The following is a 12,341-nucleotide window of genomic DNA, read 5'->3' as shown; positions in this document are numbered from 1 at the left end:
AAGAGGAAATGTGTGTGTTTGTCACATTATTTTATGCACAAGAAATACATAATAAAACAGAAAGAAACAGCTACTGTCCCCAATTATATAACACAATACATGCAAACAGAAACGAACGAGCAAAGCAGAACGGATATAACTTCAAACTTATAAGTAAAAATGCAAACGGCCAAATAACTCATAGTCCTACATTGTTAACACACAAATACATCACACGAGCAAATACGACTGTCAGAATTCTATATACAAAGAAACATGGCTCAGATAGCATTGATGCAAGCCTTGAACTTTCACCAAGTAACACAGAGGAATCTGAGTCATGACAATGGAACATGTACACGTTTCATGGTGTCTTTCTAAATTGTCGCACTATAACAATGATATATATTTGCAATAACCTGTCGGGACGAGCGGGGCGGGCTGGAATTATAATGATTAGCGGCATACACCTTCCACAATCTACTTTTCTCTTTATTTTTCTTTGGAGAAGGGAATCGATAATAGTAATCTCGCTTGGTTGGTCAGCAGGTCAGATTTATGTGCATAAGATCCACATCACTCTTTCTCTCTTTATCCGCCTGGATCCATTACGTTAAAAGTGTCAGATTAATCGAGCATCTGAAAACCAAAATAATTGGCAATACCAGTCTTAAATTACTTATGGTTTTGTTGAAACTATTGACTGATTTTAGTTTCGACCACTTAAAAGTTCTTTCTCTTCAGGAAGTGGTAGCCCATTTTCGCTTCATATAAATATTGTGTAAGTGCAGACATTTTGTTTCAGAAATTTGTTATTACAATTAAATCAGTCTTTTTGAGGTTGATAGGAGTTTTGTTTATAATTGTTAACCATATTTTGATTTACTTCTGCCAGAAAACAACCATAGTTGAATTGAACTGTGCTTTTAATTTCCACATTATACAAAGCTTGACACCGATTATTTCTTGTGTCTGTAATACCCATTCTCTTCCTCTTTGTACGAAGGTACCATTATCAGTCCACACAGGGTATTTACAATGCACTGCTAAGGATTGTACTCTTATATCTGAGTGTAAGACCTTACATGTAGAAATGTATAATCTGAAATAATTCCGGTTTAATTGCAATTAGCATGGACTTAGAGCATCGTGGTTTTAACCTCACATATCAACATATCTAATAGTAAATCTTAACAGGTTTACATAAATGAAATATTCAACTAAATGTAAACTTTAAATGTAATGTAATCAAATTTAATCCAGATCTAATTTTAAACAAATTTAAGTTTACAACATTATGCTATTATTATGCCTTACATCTCCAATAAATCTCATATTTATACACAATGTATTAAAATTCATGGAGCTATGGAAAAATGTATTGTAAACTTCAAGTGTTTGTCACATTTACATAAATATGTATAATATTTGACTTAAAATATTCAAGCATAATTGCTGACAGTCTTGAAAGGATCAATTATTGGAATTAATTCATCAATAATCTGTATAACGGCAATGTATTGCACCTCTGAACATTTTATTTCTTTCCTTTCGTATTTCTTTTCTTGGATCGAAAGTGGACTGTTTCTCAAAGGCGCTCGAATTCAGCTCTGCAATGAGCACAAATGCAACTGGTCTGTGACTTTTCACGACAGTTTCTTGGATTGTAACACATTGTATATACATCAATGCTGTCCAACAAGCGGCCTGCCATCCGAATGCGGCACGCGGGCTGGTTTTAAAAGAGTCAACAGAGGTAGAGCATCTATATCGTCGTTGCTTTTCAGTATTCTGCTGCAGCCCTCGGCTTCGAGAAAAACATTTTTTAGTGGCCCATGGTGTCAAAAACGTTGGACAGTACTGGCAGTAGTTCTGAATTATTATACTAACAAAGTACACGTGGATTGCAGTATAGATGTGATTGCAGCATGCAATTATGAGGTACTATACAATTCATTTTTTATGATCATTGGCATTGTCCATACTTTATTGTGTCTCTGTAACATGTACTTCAGACAAATAAACGTGGTGGAGAATGCAAACAATTGAAATGTCATGATCCCAGTGCATCATATTCAACCGCTACAACTATCGCGATGAGAAAAATGAAACTGGCACCCTTTTCTCACTCATTGTTGATCATGACTATTATTTCGATCGCAATCGCCCTTGAAAACACAGATTTGAGCTGTTGCATAGTTGATATAGCAGTAAATGGTAAATATCATTTCCCTTAAGAACAAAAGGAAAACAATAGACTTCAACCACAAACACAAACACACACACAAACACACACACACACACACACAGACACACACACACGCACACACACACACACAATTACGTGTATTCATATACTTGTGAGGACTTTGACACATGACTACATTTTGAGGACCATATCAAAGAATGAATGTATATGTTAAAAGTTTCAAAGTAAGATTAGCTGTAAGCCAGGCAATATCTGTATCACTTCATTTTTGTAGTATACTACTTTAAACATTATTAGGACTACTCTTACTTTACCATCATTGTGAAAATGTCATTGTGAGGACTAATTACACTCAATCAAAGACTACTATCAACCTGTGAACCTGTATATTTTTTATTTCGCCTGTCCTGCAAAAACATGAGAAAATATCTATTTAAAAACTTCGGAACTAATGTATCTGCAATTAAAAACATATCCAGACAGATACACGACCTTAAATGTTCAAATTAGTATTAAAATATAAGTTTCAGTTATTTTGCCAAAACCTAAACCTCAAGCACTGTTTTGTAGCTTTGTAACGTCTTTTACTGACACAATAAAAAATTGCCATCCATTTGGTAAATGTGAAGTAGCATTATAGCAAAAATATGCATCATGTCTAGATAGTGCAAAATATAAACTTAAGAACATCAGATATATCTAAATTCTCAATTGATCTATTAAAATTAACACAATGTGATTTCAAAAAGTGTAGTTTGACACCAAAGCAACACAAATGATACCCATAAATCAGTTTGCCCAATGGAAATTCACTGGAACTGAAGTTGCCTTTGGGAATATGTGCTTGACTAATTATGTGATAGTATATCACAACTAAAGTTTAAATACTACGCAGAATAAAACGGGAAATTAAGGAAATTGCATTCAATTTGTTTTACAGTTAATGTGTATCTTGTTTATGCCTTAAAAGCAAATGCCCATAATTAAAGTTATCAAAAAGATGTGTGTAAATAAATAAAAAATGAAGATAAATATGTACGCGAGAAGGAAAGGAAGGGTTTGAATACACACACACACACACACATATGTATATATATATATATATATATATATATATATATATATATATATATAGAGAGAGAGAGAGAGAGAGAGAGAGAGAGAGAGAGAGAGAGAGGGTAGGTAAAATACAATTAACTAAAACAGTAATTACATTTTTTCTCGAGGGTTCATCTGGTTTTCTTTTGGAACTGTTATTAACTTCACTTGACTACGCCTTGATATGGTATCTAATCAACATGTACAGTAATGAAAGCTAGACTTTATGGAATAATATTTTATTCTTAAAACTAAAGAATACTGACATTCATTTGCTTAACAATAATCATCTAGTCACCATGAAGCATGGGACATGCATTTAAACTTTCTCTAACGAGCTGACTTTTGAGAATAGTTACGCACACTTATTTTAATTCGTTTATTTCTTTTTCGAACAATAACGATTCTTCAGTCTTCTGTAGTTTTCAAGTAAACAAGCATTAAATAGATTCTACACACCGTTTGGGTTGCTAGTGTTTAGGTTTGATGGATTAGGCATTTAAAGAAATAGAAATGGTTATAATAATTATGTGCTTTATTAAGCATGCCTGTAAAATAAATCTTACACGAGTTACGTTTATTAACATATACATTTATTGCCTCATTTCTATACAATTGGCGACTTGCATCTAAATAATCATTGAGAAGCCGATTGTTTAGGGTTGGGAATATCGGCATATAATGCAGCCCGGAATCTTTCCATGGTTGTTTTAGGGCTTGAACTCCGCGTATCACGAGATGTGTACATTTTTCATTAAAAGGATAAAAGACATTTCGAACATCCATTTAATGCAAAATGTATACGAGTGGTTTATAATTGATACAGCGTACATGCTGTACATATATTATATTTATATCACATGCAAATACATGTGTGTGCACTTTGAATGAAGTTTAAGATTGACTACTGGCAACTGTGTATTGACCGAACGAATGAACTGCTCGCTTCGTTACCAAATGTATCCAATACGAAATGCAGTATGTGCCTTTTAGTTGCTATTTAAAATCACATTCACAATTTTATAAGCTGATTGTTTTAGTTTTGAGTTTCTACTTTTTACATTGATAAATTTAATATAAGACACATTTATAATTTCCAATTGAAACATGGTATTAATGAGGAAAGTAGAGCGCTACAAACAAATGATTAGCTCAATCGTTGATATGAACAATCACACATTCACGGACCAGCGTATGGAAATTAGTCTGAAATAAAAACCAAGCAAAATGATGCACAAACAAGAGGTAATTAAAATATTTTAATATATTTACAGTTGATCTAAATGATTATTCTGCTTTAATAACAGGAATAAACGACCATACACTCTCTCTCTCTCTCTCTCGCTCTGTCTCTCTCTCTCTCTCTCTCTCTCTCTCTCTCTCTCCCTTTTGTCAGCTTGAATTAGCTTTTACCATCATTCATACGTTCAGAGGCATCTTTGGGGGACACAAAAAAATCCTCCTGTTACCTCGTCTTTTCATAGATTTTCGCCTGTATCTTGCTAATATGGTCCAGAGACAAAAGAGTGAGACAGATAGAGAGAAAGAGAGAGAGATAAAGAAAGAGAGAAAGAGAGAGGTGGGGTGAGGGTTGGACATTTTCTTATGTAATTACTGATAATCGATTTTAGAACATTATAATAGGTTTAAGAAACAACTAATCATTAAATACACAACAATATGGACCGCTCCGGTGGGCTAGTGGTTAGTGCGGCCGCGTCAGATGCCGGAGGTCGCGGGGTTCGAACCCCAGCCGAATCATACCATAGACATATAAAAAGGGTACTGTTGCCTCGCTAGGCGCTCATCATTTTTAGGATGGTGTTAGGACAAGTCGACCTGGTGTTAGGATAATATGGTTGGTTGGGGACTTCGTGCTACATGTCTGCAGCATGGTTGCCCAGTGCAAGACATCACTAATAAACAGCCACACTGCAAATATCGTAAGAATATGACTGAAAACTGGCTAAGGCTACGTTAAAAATTCAGATCACAATCATACATCATAGTACATATATGAATACAACGTAACCAAGAAATTGACCGTACAGTGTCGATAGGTTTTGCAACGTTCTATATTTGATTATATAAATCCCAAGGCAAGTGCACACATACTGTTAGAATGAACCATGTTATTGTATGTTACATGGTTTAAGTTCAATTTCAAGGTTTCATACAACCCAAATTCTTTACCTCCGTCAGTCCAGGGTTCTGAGTACGTAAATCAGAAAAGATTGATATGCAATTGTGTATTCATTTAGAAAACGGGAATTATTAATATTTTTATCGTTATTTTCATACCTCACAAGTGAATAATAAGTGATCAGAGGCAAAGGCATCATTGCAAAAATGTTTATATATGCATATCATTGCTTCATGGGCGGATCACAAATTGATATACCAACAGTATAAGTATAACAAATTGCTTTATACCAACACTATAAAAGTCATGAAGGGGAGAGCATACAATAAAATTCAGTTATTTTTTATTCCTACTTTTTGAACATCTGACATTATTAATAATCAATTGTTTTCATGTGATATATTGCATTAAAACAGTTTCAGACCGCATCTCGTAACAATTTCGTGATCTCTCCTCCAAGAACTAACTAGTATGACCAAAGCAACACTGTTGTGTCAATATTAGACATCAGCCCAGCACCATTATTGTTTAGAACCGACTAAAGAACCAACAATATCGGCTGCAATTTAAATATATTTATCCAGATTACGTTGAGGATATTTACCATTCGTCAAATATACCTGTTTTTGGATGGCCTGAAATTCCATGAGAGTATGAAAGACTACCGGAACCTCAACGATATGATTTCTATATTAACAATTTGTTTAACATATGAACCACAATATTGAGAGTGATATCCATGGCTTTATTCTGCAGATGATCGTATGAAACGTTTTTATGGTATAAACTTTTTGATGGTAGATTATTTCCGAAAACACCGTTTTCAATAATTTACTTTGATAGAGAAACTTCCGATCATAATATTTATGAAAATGATTTCAGTTCATTGGCTGATGAAATTAAAACTGAACATGTAACCACATTCAATTGAAACTATTTAAAATATATATGCAGGACTATTCTAATATCGATCCAAGAAAGAAAATTTCTGAAACGATACAACATTTAAATACATTTTTTTTACCTGATATTGAGTTTGCTAATCGAATTAATATTGAAATAACAAATGCGATTGCTTACGATTTAGGAAGTAAAACAGTAACAAATATCAGACAACTACATCCTAATCACTATAAAATAACTGAAACCGAGATACTAAAATTTATACTTCCCGGATTTGAAGCCGACGGACTAAAAAGATCACTTAACGATCTTTTTAATGCAAAATTTCCTTTAATCGTTGTATCATGGAGATATATACAGCCACCAGCATCTCTTCTCAAACATAACAATAATCAATATGGGGGCGGGATTCATATTTCACCAGGAGTCGTTAACATAACATCATATGACGTAATTAATGGAAGCTATCAAATAGATCTAGAGAAATTAAATCAGGATAAACGGGGATATATTCTGCATATTTTACTCCGCAAGTATAACCTGAATATTTGATTGTACAATAACCTATTAATCATGTTTCTCTACGATGTTATAATTCGTTATTGTCAAGAATACATTTCAAACTTAATAACCAGAGCGATTTAAGGAATGATCATCTGAATTTTAATTTATGCCTAAAATCTTAATTATTTTTGCTGAGTGTTTAACATTGTATGATATAAGAGGTATATTATATAATGTACCAAACGTGTACGAGTTTTTATACACTACAATGGGGATGAAAACGCCATCAGAACAATAATGACTTAGTATCCAGTGAAGACAGAACAACATTGGTGAATATGAGGAGGTGCGATAGAGATCAGATTCTGAATTATGCACATTTCTGCAATAAATTTGATCAGCTTTAAAAATATTGTCTAATTCTGAATACAAAATCTAATTTCATTTATTTTAAGAAGTATGATTGAGAGAAATGAAAACATATCATAACATAATCATGTTTTTTACTGATTCTCGTGTAGAATTAAAGTCAGAGGATAGTTAACCACGACAATGCGAGACTTTTCTTTTTCAGTAGTGACGTTGTTACTATCACTGTTTTCAGTTTCACTTTCAAAATTCTTCTTACTCTTTTCTTTTCCCGATCTGACATAATATTTCTTAACTGTCTCACGCGCGTGTCAATAATTTTCTTCGTTTCATATTCATGAGCTAATTTTAATTTAATGTTTTCTATCACCCGTGAGACGAATACGATTTATTTAACTTCCGTATCTTTAACAGTAGCCACAGATTGGAACATGGCCTGTTCTATAATTTAATGAACATAAATTAAGCTGGTAGCATATATTTATCTTCCAATTTAGGTGCTTGCAGTGACTGAAAATCAGAAATATTATTATATGGATCAAGTTGAGTTCTTATGCCGTGTTTTTATAACTTTTTATTGCAGACAAATATCATCAATATTTTCAAAATTCATAACCATTGACCGTTGTTGAGGATCATACATCCTTCATGTGAAATCCTAGATTGCCAAACGACATTCTAACAAAGCTCAGCATTGTATATAGATAAAACTTTGTAAAAGCATATTTACAGCGTATATGTACAATCATTTTTCTAAGGAAGGTAAAACATATAATCTTAATTATATAACTTAATTCTAAGGACGGCACAAAATATAGGCCTTTTCTATGATCAGCATAGTTTTGTACACCCGCATAATCAGCCCTGTTAAAGTGTGAAAAATCACCCCCACGTGGTGATATGGTGGGGTGGGCGTGTTCTGTCTGTGAAGTTCGAGCATGGGTTTTTGGACCCCAATATTATATAGAAAATCGCGCAAGATTCGCAACCGCGGACAGTTGTCAGTCACGGGTCACTATCGCCAGACCTCGATTTTCAGAGTTCTATGTTTTAGCAATGAGTTACGGAAACATCTTACATATATAGGTTTCAGAAATAATTGTTAAGATTAATACATACAGTACTGAGTAAATTTAGAGCGTGAAGTTAATTCTGTTTAGACGCAAGCCGTATACAATTATTCTATATATATATATATATATATATATATATATATATATATATATATATATATATATATATATATATATATATAATTATATATATATATATATATATATATATATATATATATATATATATATATATATATATACATATATATATATATATATATATATATATATATATATATATATATATATATATATATATATATATATATATATATATATATCTGCCTGGAGAAAGCAAGGTTTACTTCTGCATAACATATCTATGATATTGTACGTTGCAGCGTGTTTTTCTGCCTTGAATTCATTTGTAAATTAGAAACCATAAATCATCCTTCTACTGATTTGAACTATTATACAATTATGTTACTTCACTAACATTAATTATGACATACATGTTATTTACCATGACAAAATTAATTACAATCTACTGGCAAACATATACTACATAATGATCTCTTTCGGTACAGAATTATTTCTCTTGGGAGTAGAATATAAAAGAGGTTATGAAGAAATATATACTACATAATTATCCCTCTTGGGAGTAGGACGTTAAAGGGGTTTGCATACTTTATTTTCCAATCCCTCAAAATGACCTTGTAGTGTACCATAGACAACCGGTCTTCGTAAATCTTTTGAAATTATAAATTTATAGTTGTGTCATAATTAATTAATTACTTAATGATGAAACAAAAACAAACAGAAATTATGTAAATAGTTAGTAATATCAATGGGATAAATACTCATTTACTCTATCGGAGGTAGCTTAGCTTGACAGGAAATATGGAAAATTATGTTTTGCTTAAATTTCTTAGAGAGAACAGACTTGGTTATATTTGCGATTGAATATCGAAATATCTGGCACATGCATACATCGACGGGATTATTGTTTCTTCCCCAGTCTCTGTATATACAGACTTAATCACCCTCTTTGCAATTTAATATTTACCAGTACCATCACATGCAGAATTCTGACTGCGTGATAATTCGCAGATTAGATACATTATTCTCGATTTTGATACCATTGATATGACCGATCACAAGATCATTTTCAATCAATCCATTGACAGATTAAAACACGAACCTATGGCAAATATATGTTTTGTTTTTTCCCCGATACTGAATATGATATAACCAGTACTAATGACATATCCGACTAGTCGCCATTGTCAGATTACTTCATCACGATTTGCTTCATAATTTGTTATAATATGGTGTCTTACTAGATGTGGCCATGGCAAGGGTCCTCGTCGATAAATTCTTTCAAAAGCAGATACAACGTCGTCATCTTGTTTAGATGATAATTGATCTGTTTCTTTATACATACCAGCAGCGTTAGCGACGGTCAACGCGTATTTGTATGTTATTTGACGTTTACTATATTTTATAGTATCGTGTCGTAAAAATAAAATATCAGGCTGATGAACTTCATTAGGAGTGCTGACATCAAAATGTACGTGCGGAATCCGTTTAGGTGGTGATAGGTAAATTTGCCATATTGCCTGTCGTGCAAACCAACTTGCGGCGGCATTACGTCTAACATTTACTGCATCAGCGAGTCTGCTAATTCCTTCATTACCTTTCCAATATCCTCTTGGGCTATAATAAATCAATACCATTATTTTAATAATTGGTTGATTAATTACCGGCTCAGAATAACAATTTACCTTTCATCGCAGATCTTACCAACCAATTAGCTAATGATTCTCTGATTTTTTTTTTTTTTGATTCTTTTATGTAATTTAACGAATTAGTCAACTTCACATATGAAATATGTCTTTGCTGTAAATCTTTACTTTTATAATCTACATCATGATCATTACATTCTTTATTAATGTAATTTATAGGATACTCTCCAAGGCGTGTTTGATCTCGTTCGTCAAGTCGAATATCAAGTCTTGTTCCAGAAGCACAATAATTATATCCTTGAAAACATTTTTCTCCTGGGTATTTAGCAGATGATTTTTCTGGTAATTGTCTTAATGAAGTAGCCATATCACCGCCGAATTTCCTGGTAGAAATTAATCTATATTTACTTGTACCACATTTTAAACATTTACCTACAAGTGCACGTATTTTATTATTTGTTACTTTTAATTTCAACTTTCTCGTATGAGTATGAGCTCTACATAGAACACATTATATATTTATATTATTTATTATACTTCCACAACATTGATGTCATTTATTTCTCGGCGTCACGAACGCAGGAGCCCGTAAAACATAGTTCAGCATTACCAAATTACATCAGAAGGATTATAATAGGTCTTTCAGGATCAGGTAAAACACAATTATTACTTAATTTGATAATGAGATGGTTAAAGTGGGACTAGTTATATTTAGTTGCACTGTCAACTGATGCTCAGAGATGCTAACACTTGCTTAAAGATATTAATGGAAATGCAAACCTGTTAAAATAAGATGGGAACGACATTACTAATTTTATAACCGATAATGATGAAACACTATCTTTAGATGAACTAGACGGTGTATTTATAATCTCGTAATATACGCTGATGTCATGCAGCAAAAGCAATCAAATCCAGCTAGAATATTTTTCAGAGGCAGACATAAAAATACAGATATAATGTATGCCATTCAGATATATACACAAATACTAAAAGTAATTAGAGATAACTGTAATATTTTAGTTGAGTATAATGGAGTTGATACACATAATCTGAGATATATTTATCAAACTTGGTGCAGTGGAGATATGGATATAATCAGATTTATAAATTTTATCTCAGAAACACACTGGGATTTATAACAATACATTTACCGGATCCTCGATCGCTACATCGTATAGGCCTTGATACAAGTTTTGGTTGATATAATAATGATATTATTATAGCAACAGAGAAGGCCCAACCTCAGTGACACGTCAGGCGGGAAAACGACAACATATATACTTTTAAAAAAGCACTAATGACAAAAAAAAAAGAAACAAGAAAATCTACCCCCCATATGTGACTCTGGGAGAGAGAAATGGGAGAGAAACTCTCGGTAAAGTTAGAGGCTTCGATTTAGCGTCAGTGACTTTGTTTTTTTAATTTATTTCGTATGGGGATTTTAGTTTTCAAAGTTACATTTCAGCAAAAGGTTTTTCGCTTCCTCTGCTGCTACCCCATAATGCTGAAAACATCAAGTTCATTTTCACTGTTCTCAAAAGATCCATTGTTACAGTTTCATTTTGCAATTGAAGCAAAACTGGTGGTGGGTTGTCCTTGTAAATAGTATACAGATTGTGCAATGCAAGGGTTTGTTTTCTTAATATAAATGTGAGAAGTTGCCCAGACTCTAGATTCCGCCGACATACTAAATGCAACTTTAAAATCATGTAACAAAGCCTGTGATGTATATATGGCATTTATGATTATTTGTTATTTGTTACGTATTGCTGTGCAAACAATGTAATACATAACTAATGTTTATCTATGATATTAGATTATATATTAAATCATTATTACTTGAAATACACGATTATCTGAGTTTGAATTTAGGACACTGATGTTCCTCTTGGGAAGTCTATGTGTACGTGCATCACATGTTCTTAACTGAAGTTTTAGTCAGAGACCTGACCTTGTTTAAAACTTAAAATATTAACATTCAACCTGGTTCTCTTATCTTTTTTTAAATGACACCTTTAACATAACGTCTTTATTCCATGTCTTAACAGCAGTTTTTAAGCACTCAATTTAGATTGCATTTCAGTTAATTTTTCAATATTTAAATTGGGCTTTACTTGTTCGGAGAAAGAAGGAAACACCATTTTTCATTCTTTCTGGAGAAACATATATCAAAGATGACATGACTTGAATTACATAATCCATATACATGTCGATTTGGAGTATAAGGTAAAGCCGAGACTTTCTAATACAAAAGTACCAACTTACAGGCCAGCAAATATTTATCAGGTAAATGATCTAGTTTGTTAGCTTTAATATACCTTAAGCTGGCTTCA

This window comes from Sinohyriopsis cumingii, chromosome 9 (genome assembly GCF_028554795.1).
Source record: "Sinohyriopsis cumingii isolate HCF-2022 chromosome 9, ASM2855479v2, whole genome shotgun sequence".
Taxonomy (NCBI): Eukaryota; Metazoa; Mollusca; class Bivalvia; order Unionida; family Unionidae; genus Sinohyriopsis; species Sinohyriopsis cumingii.
Note: the sequence above shows the minus strand (reverse complement) of the source record.